Source organism: Serinus canaria, chromosome Z, assembly GCF_022539315.1.
Source record: "Serinus canaria isolate serCan28SL12 chromosome Z, serCan2020, whole genome shotgun sequence".
Taxonomy (NCBI): Eukaryota; Metazoa; Chordata; class Aves; order Passeriformes; family Fringillidae; genus Serinus; species Serinus canaria.
In genome coordinates this window covers 21,360,189-21,378,921 of record NC_066343.1, presented here as the reverse complement: position 1 = coordinate 21,378,921, position 18,733 = coordinate 21,360,189, and positions in this window count along the sequence as shown.

Here is an 18,733-nt window from a genome sequence, read left to right as displayed (position 1 = left end):
CCACAAAATTGCCCTTGATTTTGGTGCAGGCAAAAAATTCTGGGACATTTACCTGACATAGTTCTTTAAATGAGTTGAGGTGTATTAACTGATCATCCTCTGAATGGTAGAATTTTCTGTCTTTTTATATCAGGGAAGTAGCCATTATTTTCTTCTGTGGCACAGAGTTGCAAAACAGTCTTGGCTTATTACACACACACAAAAAGTTATGATGTGTTAGCAATAAATGCTTAAGTGAAGCAACTCTAGATTTTCAAAACAATACCCATAATCTGGGTGGTTTTGAAAACTCTGCTTTTTCCTGTAGATCTAAATTTCTTACCAGACTTTTTCAGCCTTTAAAAAAATGGCTGTAGTTATCTGACCTCTAAAAGAGAATTTATTTAGATTAATGGATGGCTTGCTGTAATTTTTTTTAATCTAAGTGGATAATAATAATAAGTAAATAATTCATTCCTTTGAGCCATGATTTCAAATTTGAACAGCATAAATTCACCTATACTTTTCAAATAAAATTTCATAGTTTTTCTTTATTAGAAAATTATGAGTTCCACTAATTATTCTCTGGCCTTCTATGCAAGAGATTTTTCAGTACCTTTGATCATTCTTTGTTTCTTCTCTTTATTGCCTAGTGTATTTAGTGTACATTAGTTTTCTCTCCTTCATGGCAGAGGAATAAAACAACTGGTGATGCTGCACAGTTATAATCCCTTAAGTGCTTTGTAGGAAAACACACAAAAAAAGAGTCACTGATGTGTGAAATAAATGTAAAATACTGATCTGTAGAAAAATTGTTTTGTGGCACAATAAGATGTTTCAAAAAGAACATTCTTCAAAGGCAAAACAAGAAAAGAGATGGTGAAAGATTATCTCATCATTCTCTTAATGCACCAATACCCGGTATAACTCATGCCAACCTTTAAAATGGAGCTCTGTTTTTATCTTTTTAATTGGGATTTTTTGATATTCCTAATTTGCCAGTGCACATAGGAACTGCTTTCATTAAAGGTTTGGAAAAGAAAAGATGTTTTTTCTTGTTTTCTTTTTATGCTTATACAGTGTTTACACTGTCTTGGAATGTTTCTCCAAAGCATACTTGTTTCCAAAGGATAATGGCACCAGGCCCTTCCCTCAGTGAAGAAGGCAAACCAAGCATCATTTTTCAAGGAAGCAGCATCAACAAAAATAAAAATACCAACATCATGTGGAAAGTACCCGATTTCACTGTTCAGTCCTCCAGACTAAATGTTCCTTCTGATCTGAATTTGTGCCCACTGAGACCTCAGTTCTGCAGTCCTCTGCATGTGTTCCCACACCAACCCACCAGCAAACATCACCACAGCAGAAGGCACAACATCCTTTTTCTCTATACGCGGTATCATTCACCTACACTAAAGTGTCACATTTACATCACTGTAAATTAAACACTTAATTTACAGTGTATGAATAAAAGGTTTTGTAATTGCCACCAATGTCTGCATGTTGAAAACTTTCAACAAGAATGTTATGGAAAATAATTCACAGAAATAAATCACGGGTTTTTTCACCTGGACTTTGAAAGCAGTTCCAATACTGCTAGATGAGAATTTACATTATTGCTGTGACCCTCATTAAGGTACAAAACATAGGCAGCTACCTTTACCCCAGCTACTGGCTGCTCTTTGAGAAGCAATGCCATTTTGTGTGAACAGAATCTGGCTTACTGCATAAGACAGTAAAACCTGTCCTGCAGCTTCTGTGTGTCAAATACTGACACAAAATACCTCTAAAGCTGCTATAGCTTATTAAAAAATGCTAGTAGTTCAAATTAATAGTCAAGACTTGATCATCACAGCCTGTATGAGTCTAAAATAAATACAACTAAAAAGAGGACAAATATATATTGAGTTTTCTTGCAGTAAAACAAACAAACAAAAACACCTTCATACTTGGCATTTAATATTTCAGAGCCTGTTTCATGCTTAAAACCAAATCAGGGCATGCCAAAACTTACACTTGTCAGAAACAATGTACTTTCATTTTGGAGTACTTTTAAAAAATAATAAAACAAGAAAAGATATGACAGACTGGGCAGGCTGACAGCAACCCTTTTTCGTGGCAATTCAGTTATGAGAAAATACACCAAACTTGCCAATTCCAGATTCAGTCACATTGCCTTTGGGGATATTAACATTTCCTTTAGTGTATTCCAGCCACCATGCAATCCAATGCCTGGGAAGTCTAGAAACGGGCTTGTGAACTGTTTTGTTTTAAAGTCTTCCACTTTGTATAATGAACAAAATAGTTCTTGGAAGACACAAGTTTTTCCTCCCAAGAGAATGTCAGAGGCATTCATCGATGCAAAGAGCATCTGCAACCTCCTTCGCAAAAAAAAAAAAAAAACCAAACATTTCATGCAACATGAATAAATTTCTCTTAGAAGCAGAGGAACTTTCTTGTTTGTCTAATCCTTTCTGAAGTGACCTGAAATTCAAATCTATTTGCAGCCTCAATAGTGTCAAGCTGAACTTGTCAATCATTTTGGAATGAGTTCTATCATATTTGATGGAAAAGGATAGCACTGCTCACTTAATGCCACACCATTTAGATTGTGACATTGCAACCACTGATGAAATCTTCAAAATTTGGCCTACTAGTCTTTAACATCAGCAGGATGCTGGATGTTCATCAGCAGGACAGCAAACATTGGAAATGGGGAGTGAACAAAGGGTAGAAAAAGTCTATGCTTTTTTTTTTCCTTCTGATTTTTCATTAACTCAGACACAGTTGAAAATGTGTGTTTTCTCTTTTTAATTTTTTTTAATGAAATATACACTGACCAGATAAAGTGGATTTTTAAAATATTAAGGTCTGACTTGTCTTTTATTTCCTGAGGCCAGTGCTTCAGTAGGTCTGACATACCAGCCAGAACATCAGTTTAGCACTTCTTTCTCTCAACACAAAGGAAAATATTTAGGGTCTTGATTAAGGCCTGCCTGCCAGACATGCCTATTTGGGAGGCTGAGTCACACCATGATCAGTGGGACAGCTGAAAGCCCTGGGGACAGACACAGAGCACAGCACAGAGCTTCCAGGCAAGGCAGGAGCCGGAGCATCAGAAAGAGCTGCACTGTAGATCCTGAGCCCTCGTTGAGCTGATGGGCCCAAGGAGCAGCTTCCACCCTTCCCTCCCTGCCAGTAACAACTGCATCTGATAGAAACAGAGAAGCCAGAACAAGTCTTCCTTGTGGCCTCCTGTACCTCGTTTTGGGAGGTAAGGGGTCTCAGGGCAAAGGAATGTCTAAGTGTACCGGCAGGAATTTGTTGCTGTTCTTGCATGCTTCCAACACCATCTGATACAAAGGATAATTGATGTAGTTTTCCCTTAATTTTGAACACTGCACATACAATTGAAAACAACAACTCTTATTGTCCTTGTACACCTTCCAAAATCCAAAAGGATCAATTATATCCATAGGAAGCAAAGCCTCTGCCCTTGACACTTGCCTGCAATTTCTTTGACCCTGACACATTTGAATCTGACACATCTGTGGAGCCATTAGCAGTGAGTGCCTTTTATGAGACATTGCCTCTGATATTTTTATCGTACTCCCCAGACATTATATCACTAGAGCACAGTGCTCTAGTGATATAAGCTCTGATACAGTTTTCCATGACACAAAGTTTTTCCATAATGTAGCTGAAGCTGTCACAAGAAATGGCTTAGCATGGGTGGTATGTGAGGGCATGCAGCTTGTGTGCTGGGGGAGTTGTTTAAAGTAGTGAAAAGCATAATTTGGTAGTAAGAATCAAGGGACTTAGTCTGCATTTCTTTTATTGTTGCCAACGGCTGCTTCTTTTATCCAAAGAGATTAAAATATGCTCTTAAGTGCCTGCAAAGCCCTGGAATGTGTGGTTTACAGCAGTATTAAGAACTGACCTATAATTACAAATAGACATGGCACTAATAATTTATTTGGTAAGCTTCTGAAATGCTGACTGTTTCATTCCTTCTTATACATTGAATTTAGGTTGTACAAAAGCAAGCAAAGCAGGAGGTCATGGTTTCCCCCCACATCCCCTTTCTCCAGGAATTCAAACAAAGCATGTTATTTCTGGATGTAGTCTGGGTCTGAATGTTTTCTTTCCTTCAGAATCCATGGCAATAAGCATCCACAGCTTTGTGTAACCCAAGCTGAAGCTGGTCAGTTGTTTCTTATATGATACTCTTAGTGACAGGGGTTGTCCATCTTACAATGATGGTCTCTGCAGAGAAAGCAAGAGGCCAAGGAGACCTTACAGTGATTGGGATTAGCTTAGAGACACCACCTGGCTGTATCCACCCTACTGCAGAAAGCTTTGCCACTTTTGCAAGCATCAAAGTCTAGGCACTCATTGCTTTCTCTGTGCCAAGTGAAAAGACTTTGGCAGAGACTAGTCAGCAGAAAATGGAGGCCTTTACAGTTCGCTTTATATACTTGCTGTGTCACTCATGTAAGAATGAAATGTACCCATCACCTACGACCAGAGGACTAGCCCTCAAAATATGGCTTAAAGAGTGAAACTGTGAATTCTGTCTTGCATGGATGAACTAGTGACTGATTTTGTGGCTCTTGTTCTAAGTCAGCTCTTCAATTTTTTTAAAAGGAATCAGATTTTTGGTACTATACTGGACATTAGGAAGTGAAATACACTGTTATTTTCACCTCGTGTGTTGACCTACTTACTTTAGCAATAACATATTCCGAACTGGAATGCCTGAAATTAAGTATTACAGCAATAGAAGAAGACTAAGCTAACAGTGCAGCCCTGTGTCGAGAAAGAAAATTTGAGAATTTCAGGTTTAAGTGTTAAATAGGAATTCTTAACATCACTCCTAAATAATGAAAATATTGCAGGATCAATATTTTGGAAAGAGTCAGTAATAGCTGGAGCAGTTGCTTGCTCTTATGCTTTTTCTGCCACTTCCTTCTTCATGGTCCTCATAATTAATTAAATTGTATTAGCTGAAACTCTGACTCCTTCAAATTAATTTTGCTTTTAACATAAAAAACTATCTTTAATGAATATTATGACAGGAAACACAGTAGTCAGACTGCACAATAGGTTTTAAATATTGTTCACTGTAAAGTAAGTGTTGTGATGCTGTATGCTAAAGAGGAGTCTTCTTATGGTAGATGTCCTTAAAGTTTGCTGGAAGTGTGTCTTCCTTCACAGGCAGTGCAAGCCCCACTGCCTGTGCCCCAACAGGCAGATGGTGATGTGCCAAGGCATTGTAGCTTCAGCCTGCCAACAGCACCCTCTCACACAGCCATGCTCTCAGTCGAACTCAGAAACTGAGCTCTAATTTTGCAGTTCTTTTGATGTATTTAAGAAATTCTAACTAATTCCATCACAGATTTTTCCCATGCATGGTTTTCAATGGGAAATTAACAGCAACAAAAAAAGAGTTCAGTTTGATGGTTATTTGTTATAAATGAATAATGGAGAGTATCCAGCAGCAGCAGAAGACAAACTTCATCATCTTTTCTTCATGGATATAAAGGAGGTAGCATGACAATTTTACAGGAAAAAAAATCACATTAAATTTGCTGTTGTAAATGGGGAAGTAACACAAGAGATTTAACTTACAAAGAAAATTTGTTGAAGACTCCTAGAAGACAATATATTTTGGTTCTGATATATGGAAGAGCTTTACTCATTCCAGTTACAGGCATCAAGCAAAGCTAGGTGGCAGAAAAAGAGAATAAATCTCTGTGCCTCAGTTAGGACTTATTCCCCGTGCCAAAAAGTAGCACAGAAACAGCAGTGTGGATGTTTTTCTCCATACTGTCCAACCTTGGTTCAAGTTCTTCTATAATGCATTTCTAATTTGGTATCTTTTCCTTCATTTTGCTGCCCATTTTGCCTGTGGCCTGCTGACTTTGGCTGGTTACCCCTTCAGTCTTCTCTACCATCCTGTGCACAGAGTCCTTCTTCTCTAGTCTGAAATAATTGACTTGTAACTGCTTTCTCCATGGATTTCTCACTTTGAATCTAATTTCACCAAGAATATAGTGAAAGGTATGAGTGACTTTTTGGATAATATTGCTGGATATTTATAATTTCAGAGTAGGTGAATGCAAAGGACAGGTGAACTTTCCATGCTATTTTCATGGTTTTTTTGTTTTCCTGAGGTAGACCAGTTTGCTGTGATTGTTACAGCCGACTAGAAAGTGTGAAAATTCTGTGCTTGCAATCCCTGAATACACTGAAGCTTATCAATATTTCAGGAGGGAAGCTGGGAGAGCAAGTATCTTCCTTTTGCCATTTGTAGTCACCTCCAGTAACAATATGTGCAATGCACCCAGCCATTAGGGTCTTCTGATTTTCAGCTCATTGCAGAGTACAGGTGCTTGCATTTTCTATTCTAATGTAAAAGCAAAAATCATTCCAGTAAAGAGAAGATTGGCTTGATGTATTGTCCTCTATTTACCACAAAAATTCCTTTTTAAAGCAGATGAATGTACTTGGATGTTCAAACATGGGCTGACAGATCTAACTCCTGCCCTACTTTTTAGACTGTTAATCTCCTTGACTGAAAATCTTTCGTGATAAACTTTTCATGAATTAGACTTCAAGGATTATAACAACTGAGAAAAACACTGACTTATAAAGGGGCTCTTTCATGCGTAAGGAGAAAGGTTTATCCAGAGTAATCCTCTCTTTGCACAGCTTATACTATTGCCATGGCATGGGACCCTAATACTTCTGTAGCTGAAAATAGGTCAGCATTTCTCCAACACTCATCTCATTCAGCAGTACCCACCTATTCCTTTATGCCCTCTTAAATTTCATAAGCATATGTTTTTTGAAAAATTTGCCTTGACTAAACAAGGCCCATAGGTATTTATACCTCTAGTTGTGTGGGATTGTGCACTGTTTTATGTAGATTGAAAATATGCCCTAATGTCACAAACATGAAAAAAATAAAACTAAAACCAAACCAACCACAAAGCCACCACAAAAAACCAAAAAAACAGTGGTGATGAACTTATTCGTTGGTTTTTAATAATGACACATTGGTGGAATAAATAAGTGTGTATTCCCATCAACTATCTGCATTTTTTTGTCTTTCCACATAAACCTAAAAAAAATTAATTTCCTCCATAAATCTAAAAACAATTAAACAAGCCTAGGCTTATTCCACTCTGAAATAAAGCATTGTTTTTAAGACTATCTGGATAGCAGAACTGAGAGACTTGATACTACTGGAATAACCTCAAATCTAACCCCATTACCACAAATCTAAATGTATCTTATTTTAAACAATGGCAAAAGCTTAATTACAGAAGTATAGAACTTTATCAAATAAAACATTTTTTTTTTTAATTTTAGCAGGTTTTGCACACTCTGAATCCCTCAAAAAGAGCAGAACTTTATGGGTCTGTTTCACAGAATATACAGAAAGCAAACACAGATTAAGGGCCAAATGAGTTGACTTTTGTAATATGGAAACATGACATCTTTCAAAATCCTGACCCCAGTGAAGCCGGTGGAGATTTTGGTTTTTTTCTTTTCACTAGAGCCAGAATTACATTCTGTGTGGGATCTGTCAACACTTCAACAAATTACTCTGAATCCTGTATGTCTTCTTAAAATATATTATATTAGAGAGAGAGAAGCATGCTAAAAAGGATTATTTTAACTGAGTTAAGCCACTTAATCATCAATTTACTGAAAGTGTGCTGTTTACTCTGAAGAGCAATGGCAAAACAAGAATTATAAACGGAATATTACTAGTGAGTATTACTTGAGATATTGAATTGCTACTACCCATTGTAGAAGTTAGAGCTGTTACTGTATGTTTCACCAATCCAAAAAAAAAACCCAAAAACTTTATTCCCTTACCTTAGAGCACAAAAAATATTCCAAAAGGGCAAAGTAAAATTCTCCAACTGGCAGATAGCAGATGAAGAGAACTCAAAGGGGATATCTCTTATTTCTGTATAACATTTTTCCTTAAAAATAGTGAGGTCTCTGTAGCCAACCATAACTTTGATTATAAACCTTTATCCACTTAGCTAGTGGGAGAGGTTTTCAGTGTATCACGATGTTCACAATGTATATAACACCTTCTGTATTTCTGACTCTTTATGTTGGAAATCTAGTTTGACTCTAACTGTTATATACAGTGATTTCTAATGAATGTGAATATCTAAGCATATAATAAATTTGTCTTGTCTGTTGTTGATGGAGTAGTCAATGGAATACCTGAAGTTGGTTAGAAGTTAATTAATTCTTCTGCAGGATGCCCAGCAAACACACTGTGCTTCCCTAGCACATATAGCCTAAGCCATTCTGCAATCAGAATGAAATAGAAAACTCAGCTCTAAGAGGCTTGTCTATGTTGCCATTTCTTGCCAGAGTTTTTGTGATTCTGACCGTGAGGGAAAATGCAGGATAAATATGGAAAGTATGGAAAGGCAGGATTCCATAAATTATACATGAAAATGAAAGAAGCTAAAGTAGGAGGAGATACGAGATGAGTGATAAATAGATCATGTCTATTAGGGAGATTATAATGAAAATCAGTTGTGGCAAATAAATTTTTGTTTCATTTCAACAGCAACTATCTCCATAGTTATGTTGGGTCAGATGGGGTAATTCTGCTCATTATATTTTTCCTGATAATAGTCTTACTGAGTTTGGTTTGGGTTGTTTTTTTTTTTTTAAATTATTTATTTCTTGACATAAACTAGAAAATGACATAAACTAGAAAAAAAAAAAAGAAGAAAAAAATAATGCAAACAGAAGGGATATGTCAAGTCAAGGATATCAAATCTAAAATAGCAGCTGGCTGAGACAATGTTTGGCAAGGAGAAGAACAATGCCAGAGATAGGCATCTCATTGCTGGGTCAGGATTACTTCATATTCAACTGCATGAAATATTTTACCATTTCCTTTAGGTCAATAAGGCATTGAAAAATCATCCATCAATGCAGGAACATCTGCTATTTCTATGCAATGTCACAGCAGACAACTGAGAACAATCTGACACTGGCAACAGTTTTGGATTTTTGTATAGAGAAACAACCGAAGAAACGTGTAAGAATTCTTCTACTGGAGGTGAGGGGCAGCCTCACCTCCAGTGCTGGGGGCAGTTTTGAGCACACCAACACAAAAAAGACACTGAGCTGTTAGAGAGTGTCCAAAGGAGGCCACGAGAAAGGTGAAGGACCTTGGGGTGAAGCCGTGTGAGGAGTGGCTGAGGTCACTTGGTCTGTTCAGCCTTGAGAAGAGGAGATGAGGGGAGATCTCATTCCAGTTCTGCAGCTTCCCTGTGAGGGGAAGCAGAGAGGCAGGCACTGATCTCTTCTCTGTGGTGACAGTGACAGCTCTGCCAGGGAAGGTTTAGGTTTGATATCAGGAAAAGGTTTTTCACCCAGAGGGTGGCTGGGCACTGGAACAAGCTCCCCATACAAGTGGAACCCGACAGAGTTTAAGAGGGTTTGGACAATACTCACATGGTGTGATTTTGGGGCTTATCCTGTGCAGCTCTAGCAGCTGGACTTATGGATTCCTTTAAACTCATGATATTCTATAATTCTGTGAATACATTTATGATTACTCCATATGGCCTGAAATTCCTTAAAGGAATTTCTGTTGCAGTTAACACTGCTCTGACCTATTTTCTCTCTGAATCTGCTGACTGTGTTCCCAACCCTCTTACATACTGTACTCAAATTCTCACCCAGTCACCCAGTAAAATCTTTTCTTAAATGTTTTGTATATTTCTAATTGTGCCTTCCTTTTCCTGCTTTCAGAAATCCTTCCACTTTCTTGTTTTAACCTGTGCTTGGAAAAAAATTGTGAAGTCAGCCTGTAATCTTGACAGGTGCTAAGCGTGCAAATTCCACAGCTTTTCTTAAATTGTGTGGCTTCAAATGGAGATGCAGGATTTTGGCTCACATCAGTGTCAGATCACAATTGTTCTTGTTTTGCCTATTTTATCCTTGAAGTTCACAAATCCTTTTTAGCTAAGTCACAGTTACCTCCATGATCTCCAGTGATCAAATTTCCACTTACATTTTATTTTTGCTGATATCATCCTTAAGTGAAAGAACTAACTTCACACCCTTAGGTCCTGCTCTAAACTTTGCCTTTTCATGCTTCACTATTTAAAACAGACATCCAAAAGCAGTAGCTGGCAAAAAAAAAAAAAAAAAAAAAAAAAAAACAAAGACACCTTGGGATTTTTAACTGGCCAGGAGACAGCATGTTTTGGCTAATGGAGGATGATGAGCCTTCAGGCTGCAGGTACATAACTGCAATGTACCATTCCTGGCCCAGGATAATCTCCCAAAGACTGAGGGATGTGATAGCCTGTTGCTGTACAAATCCTGATAGTACTGATAGAGCATCCAACTGAGTAGGTTTCTGGGTTAAACTCTAATTTTTGGCTCAGATTGTCTGGGATGTTCAATTTGGTCTTGTCAATCACACAAGGGGGTGTGGGGGAAGGAGGGCTGAGTAGCTTGGTCCTCATGTTGACCCAAGGCCAGCTCCCAAACCATTTTAAGTGACCAAAAGGCATTTCTAAACCATACCAGCTGATAGCTGGAGGAAACATTTGCCAGGTTAGCATATCATGCCAGCTTCTAGTTCTTGGGCTGGGAGGACACATTGTCTGTAAGGACCCACCAAGATACTAATATAAGTCTTCCTTGGAAATTAGGAAATGCTGTTCTGGTAGATTATAAATAGTATTATTTGGTAGACTATAACTAGTATTACTGGTAGATTAGTAGTAACCTATCAGATTTTTAATCTGATAGGTTATAAACAGTATTATTTAGTATTACCAAACCCCTTGGTAATCCTCTCATATTGCTAAGAGTGTAGAAGGAGATAATATAATTTCACATCTTCATTTTCCAAGCTCTCAAGAGGCTAAGTATTCTGGATTTTTTTCTCGTTATGCAGGCACACCACAGCAACAACCAGTATCTAGAACAATGGAGTTGTCACAAATTGCAGAGGCTGGTACTTGCATGGTGGCCCTTGAACAGAGAACGTGCTGCCAAGAGAGATTCAAATAAGTCTCGTTTCTTCTGGAGAAAAAAAATTGGAACCTGTTTTTTGCCATTTTAAATAACAATAATATATCAAGAGAAAAGACACAAAAGAAAGATGAGGGGAAACAGAAACAGCTGGAGAAAAGAGAAAAAATACCTTCTGGTATTGTGTACTACACTAGTGTAGTACACAATACCAGAAGGACAAATACAAAGAGAATACCATGCAAGATGTGTTATCATTAGCTAATATTATCCTCCTTATGATGTATTGGAAGGAAAAAAATAAAAGATCAGAGTTGGAATCTTCATGGGTGGAAATCAACATGATTCTTCTTTGATTAGAAAAGTTATGATAATTTAGAACAGCTAAGTTGGGCCCATATTGTTTTTAGCCTTTTTTTCTGGTCCTATTTTTGTAAATCACAGCGATGATCATGGGACAGAGGATGAATTGACAATACGAACTGTGAATCCCATGGGACATGACTGCTGTTTCGAGTTTTCGAAGTCTTTTGAATGCTTAACACAATGCTACTTGAATAAATAACAAAGTTTTCTTTGGCAAAAACCCTTTTTGGTATTGAGTGACTAAATTATGCCTTCAAATGATAATTACCAAATTGAGTTATTGCTGGTTCATAATGGCACATGTGAGTGTTGGGAGAGGGAAAAGTTGATTCTGTGTTATTGACCATGAGGGGAGAACTTGTATTCCAGGTTTAGAGAGCATCCTGAGTTTTGGGGGATTCAGTTTGGACTTCAGTTCTGCTTGTGCTTTGAAAATATGCCCTCTTCCTCATGAAGAACAATATGTTGTTTCTTAATTAGGTTTTGGTCTATTTTATCCATAGTCTTTATCTTCTTGTCAAGGGTATTTACAAAGAGGACCACAGTCTAATATGCCTTTAAAATTGTGATTCTTTCATGAATTATTTATTGCAGACAAATACTACTTACTAGCAACAGCAGAGTAGTAGAGAAAAAAGAACATAAATTGATTCTTCTTTAGTTCCCAACACTTTAAACAGTTAGATGTCAAAGATGGCAAAGAGAAAGGTAATAACAACAGTAGAAGAAACAACAGTGGAATAGAGCACAGAAGAGCCAAAGGAAAATGCTGTCTGAAATAAGCTTGCTGTAACTGCCTCTAAACAAGGTGAGAAAAGCAGTTTTCCTGTGGTTCTGCCCTCTGCTCTGCTCTGGTGAGACTCCCTGGCATGCTGCATCCAGCTCTGGAGTCCCCAGCACATCCACCTGTTGGAGTGAGACCAGTGCAGGGCCACCAGGTTGATCAGAGGGGTGCAGCACCTCTCCCACATGGAAAGGCTGAGAGAATTGTGTTTGTTCAGCTTGAAGGCGAGAAGGCTTCAGGATGACCTAAGTGCAGCCTTCCCTTACCTGAAAAGAGCGTGATGGAGAGGAATGTTTTCCAAGAACATGTATTGACAGGAGAAGGGATAATGGTTTCAGATTGAAAGAGAGCAGGTTTGGTTTAGGTATTAGGAAGAAAATCTGCTGTGAGGATGGTGAGGCACTGGAACAGGCTGCACAAAGCAGCTGTGGATGGCCTGTCCCTGGAAATGCTCAAGACTGGGCTGGATGGCCCTGAGCAATGTGGTGTAGTGGGAGGTGTCCCTGCCCATGGAAGAAATTAGAGGATCTTTGAGGGCCTTTCAAACCCAGTCCATTCTATGATTCTGTGATTGTGATTTCTGTGATTCTGATCAGAAATCAGCCTGAAATCTGATACCTTAACCTTAAAGCAGTCAGGTTAAGTCAGCTTGAAGATTCACAAGACATCTCCTCTTTTCCAGTAGGAATGTATACTAATACGTAAAAATCTTTAACTCTAAATGTTAATTATGGTAAAGGAAAGCAGAATTCTCCCATGTTTTTCTTTGTTCACAGAACTATTTCCAATCTTACAGATGGAATCTCAGGCAGACAGGTGGTTTTAGTAAGCTCTAGTAAACACAGATTTGCCAAATAAGAAGTCATGTGAATGGGAATTTTTATTCCTTATGTGAACATTAATGTTCTGAAGCATCTTGTCAGCAACTGAGAAGGTGGAAACTCTCAACATCTGATCACTGCAATGATCAGATGCTACAGGTGAAATGGTCTTCTTCCAGGACCAAGCAGCACCTTTACTAAAGGTGGCTGTATCCTTGTGTTGACACACACAAAATGCCTGTACTCCGCCTTCTGGGTAAATGCCACATTTTTTTGCTGTCATGTCTCTACATTTATTGAAACTCTCAAACTATTTTTACCTGAAATAGTGCCTCTGATAATGAAAAAAGTCTTCTGAGAAGTTAAGAAGGCATCACAATGAGAGTGGTCTGTAATGGGAGTAGTGTGGCCACTGTTGGCATCTTTACTTTTATAAGAACCAAAGCAGACCACTACATATTCTCATTTGTTGAGCTAACCCAGCAAATGAACCCTCTCTTTGATGTGAACCAAGAAGGATAAAGAACTGATGTTTATTTTCCAAGGAATAATTTCAGGGCTAGTTTTAGCTGTCATTGTGTCGAGTTCTTTTCATATAAGTAGACATGCAGGTAGAGGTGTGTGTCTGCGTGCAACTGCAGGTCTGCACGTGTTGCCTGAGATTCAGTAAGGCAAGAGAACAGGAAGCAGCCACCTCTCTAACTGCTTAGAAACACTTTGTTTTCCTCTGTGTCCTTGAGTTCCCTGCACAGAGAATTATTGTAGAACTCTTCAATTCAGCAGAGAAGTAACAGGCCCCAATACACTGGTCAATCCCCAAAGTTGAAGCTTTTAGGCCTTAACTTTTTAATGGGAATTTGCTTTCCTTTTAGGCCTTTATTACAGTCAGCTGGTTTACAGAGTGTTTTCTCTAGAGTGTTTTTTAAATCATTATTTTAGCAATTACTTAAAGACTGTTTGAAATGTCTTGCTTTGATCTAATTCAGGACATAGAGTCTTCTGCCAAGGGATTGACAGTCAGCACAGATCTAAACTTTCTCAAAATAATGTTATTAACTGGGGCATCTTCAAAACAGTCAAATCAGTAGTGGTGTACTGGTTAAAGCTATAAAGTTTTTTATTAATTCACGGGGTTGCTGTGACCAGAATTCACTTCTGGCTCTTACAATAAGTTTATGGTGGTACAGATTTTGCTTGAGGCTCAAGTGAAACATAATATTTGGTCTAAGTCCAAGTTAATGTGTTCCCCAGTCAGGATTTCCTCTAATGACTCACTCATACCCCTAATGAATTGAAAAGGATATGTGTAAATTGACATTGAACCTAAACTCCAAGGCTTTTGACTTTTTATCTTATCTCTGGATTGGCACCATACAACATCTTTATATTCCAATCACATTAAAAAAACAACTAATTTTCCTTGTTTTTCTTGCCTAATGAGGTCACATCAGAGAATCAGTGTCATATATGCAGGATGGGAGAAAACTGGAGTGTAATTCTGGACAGCTAACCCCACGTATGCCCAGTATAAAACAGTAGCCAAGTAATCCCACAAAGCTCTAATGCTGGAAGATAATGCAAAAACCATTCGGGTCAGCTGCTTTGTGGGATCTGCTTCTGTGCATGCTCTCATCCTCTGAAGAGTGTAAATTCACCCACCCCTTAAACAGGAGCATTCCCCTGGCATGAGATCTTGCTTCAGCATGGGAGGGAGAAGGAGCTATGCCAGGGCAGTTATGGAGCAGACATGTAATCCCTTGCTTCAAATTCTGTCTTGCCTTGTGGCAACTTGCTAATGTGGCGATATTCAAAGGTGGTCTTGGTACATAAAGCAGAGGAATAATGACAGAAAAGAAAAAGACAAATATTTATTATTTTCTGTAATTTGTTGTAAGGATCACACTTAGAAGCTTTCCAATTTGCCAAAATTAATTTTCAGAATGAAAATCTGTGACGTCAAATATTCACAAATTCAAAGTTGTGGGCTTGTATTACTATCAAAATGTCAGGAAAGTTTTAAGAAATCCTTTATAATCTATCCAAAAAACTTTTGGAAGGGGGCTTGAAAACATACTGTAAATACATAGATGTAAGAAAACCTATGAGAATGGACAGCTTCCTATTTATATTGAGCAAAGTCAGAATATCAAAACTCAAACAAACTGAATGAGAAGATGGACAAAGCACACATAATTTAAAAGTTAAGCTAATGATCTATTACAACAATGTTGTTAGGAGTATAGTAATCAAGATTAGATCACTTTCTGAAAAACATTCTCTAGTTCAACCAGGAATTGTGGGGCTTTATGCCAGAAATCATAGCAGCTGATTATGGTAATTGTCCCTGACCTTTTGATGCAGTAATGCCATGTACTAGCTTTCCAACCATACAAACTACGTTCAGTTCTTCTGCACAGCTGTGCCAAATGTGTGAGCAGGACCTTGGATGTCACATTGTGAAATTCTCTGTGTGATTTATCCAGCAGAATAGATCAAATAAATAAGCATTTAATAAAGCCCAGTCTTGAGTCTCCTCTCCGCCCACGATGCTGCCAACTAAATGGCCTCTTAAGACTGCAGAAAATACTTTCTGCCCAATCCCAGGAATAAAGCTATATGCACTGAAAGATGGTTTTGAACTCATTATTTCTGGTTTTGTAAGCCTCTCTCTTCTTATGGATAAGGAACTGATCTGTATTCTTTTCAAGGCAAACTCTTGCTTTCTGAATTCTGCTGATGTGAGATTGGCCCACTGTGGGCTAGCAGATCAGGTTCAGGCATTACAAACACTGAAAACAATGCAAAAACACAGCAGAAAACAATTGTTTTATTGCAGTCCTAGCTATGTAGCCTCAATTTTCCTTCAGATGTAGCAGTTCCATGAATCTCAGATGGTCAGCTTACTCATCAGCATATGTGTGCATGTGTTTTTCATAATCAAGGTGAAAAGCTAAGTCATTACTTCTAGCAGTCTATGAAATATTGTCATAATTTTCTCAGCCTAAGAGAATTGTGCCTATACCATTATTTGCTATATTCTTATGTGCTTCTACGAATTAATATTTTTTTCCAAATTGAGCAAATTCTTTTATATATTTTGACTGAAGGTGGGAAAAATTAGGAATGATGATTTTCAAGATTTAGATGCAAGGTTGACTTGATCTGTGTCCTGTTTACATCCACTCAGAACCTGAAAGGTGAAGCCAGGAACAATTCACCTGATTTGGACTCACACCTTTGAAATCAGTAGATAAATTCTGTCATGCTCCAAAAATGGTATTCGCTCTTACTGATTCTCAAAGCTAAATATGTTTTTGATCATTTTAATTTTTTTTTAGGAGAACATCTAAGTGCCCCCGTGACTGCCTTGAATGACTGTGAGGCATCATGGTTCATCATTTGACTGAACTAAAGCTTGTTCTTTGTTATTTCAGGAGATACTCTTACACTGTAATTGCTAGGTTTGGCTACTGTGATACTGTAGGTGATGTTCCTTGGTGGAGATATTACACATCAGCAGTCCTAGGTCACCATGGGGAAGTTCACAGGCTGCCTGTATGTGTCAATTACAGTCCCTAAGGTAACCAACTGTTAGAGTTACCTGTACAACACTGATTCCCAGCCCTAAAAATGGCTCTGGAAAAAATGGCAACGTACTTTATGGTGCTGGGCTCATCTCTTCCAGGCTTCTGCTGCCTCCTTTCTGTTCCTGCCTTCACAACACTGCTGCACATACCCAGGAACAAATATAGAGATACTACCATTGGTCCTGCATAGGAATAGAAAAATCTCCTGCAGGAAATGTCTCCATTAGCTTTGTGCCCTAAGTAAAATGCAGTAATGTCTTCATAAGCAGTGTCACACAGCACCACACTTTTAAATCTGTCTCAAACTCATCTCTTAGAAGAATTTCAAAAGTAATGGAGGGTTTTGTCCTGTGTTCATTAAAGTCAATGTATGTGACCACTGATGGAAGCTGTGATTGCTGCTGACTGCCACGGGCCCTTGATTTGGGCACAGATCAGTCAGTTCTCATGTGCATCCAGCCATGCTCTGCAGTTGACACAAATAGTGGCCTTGGCTTCACCACGTAGAAATATCAAGGTTCAACAAGCCACTAAATGATCCTGCAGAGACATACTAGAAAAACAACTGGCAACATATTTTTTAATTACTTTACTCCATTGGGAATAGGATTATCAATGACAAGCTTTTTACCTTTTCAGCAAATGTTTGTATTTGCACACACAGCAAGAAGAGAGCTAAAATTGTGATTTTACTTTAGACAAAAAATAAGGATGGGGCCATATAACTGGCAGTAAAAATCCATCCTGAAGTTCTTACAAGAACTGAAGCTGTGTATTATAATTGAAGGGTTTTTTACAGTCATACAGCCTAATCAGCATTTCTTATTTAAGCAGTATTTTCAACAATGATTTCAGAAGTACATACACAAAGAGGGTTATCAGTACTAATTGAGACACTAATATATAACATATACAAAAACATTTGGCAAGTTTTTATCTTACAAATTGTATTTGCATATGAATGGTATTTATAGACTCTAAATTAAAATAAGATTTTTTTGGTTTTGTTTTTTCATCTACAGTGTTTGTCAGGCAGGTCATACTCCTATATGACATTGTATTCTGGAGCTGACCTGCATTCCTTTCAAACCACTTAATCTCACACAGCTGACCAACATTCCTGGATAAAACCACCTAATCAAATGCCCCAAATGGTTACTAATCTCCATATATGTACAAGTGTGAAATGCGCAGTATCCAGATGTCCTTTTCCTAAAAGTGAATTACATAAAAGCAGAAGACCTGTCCAAAGCACTCCTTTCTCCACGTTCAATATGCACGGGTAGTAAAGATACTATTGCACCACATAGCTGTATTTGCGCACAAACACTAGAATCCATCGCTGTAATTCCTATTCAAGTTTGTTTTCTACACATCTTAAAAATGCAATTTAAAAATAAAGAAATATAACAGCTTTCCACTTCTAGGTGAGTTTGTTAAATAAGCTGAAAATGCACAATGCTGCAGCTCCTAGGTAGCTCAAGTAATGTATCATGGAGGACTGTATTTCCTTTCATGTCCGAGTTGCTGGGTTCAGATGACAAGCTTCTCAAGCTTGTTAGTGTCTGATAACTTTGTCTCAGGACTAAGCAGAATTAAAAGGAGGGGAGGAGGGGAGTTTAGGCACTTTCACTAGAAATCCCTACAGGAAGAGCAGAGACCTACTTAGCTGGAGACTAGAGCATTTTCCCCATTTCCAGAGACACTCGTACAGAGCAGTGCTATGTGCTGACTGATGTGGGCATGCTTGTGGCAGTGCTGAGTGTGCTCTGTGGGCAGTAGTTTCACTTAAATTCACTTAAATTTCCTATTTGCATCTCTCGGGCTTTTTCACTCCTCACTCATCCGAGCAAACGAAACATAAGATGTTCTGTGTTTGAAAGGTAAAAGCACACAAAAGCAGTGGAAGGTGGAAAGGTATATAAAGGGATACACTTTAAGACACAGGATGGAAAATGTGCCCATAAAAAGTAAGGGGGAAGCAAAACAGGCTGAATCACAAAGAGGAAAACCCAGCCAGAGGGTTCACTTTTCTGCTCTCTTGGTGCTGCCATCAGATGCCTAGGTGGCAGGGCGTTACTCGGGCTACCCTCTTTGGTGGATCCTTTCTTCGTGCACCGTTGCAGTGTCCGAGGGACAGCCGGCGGGTTTCT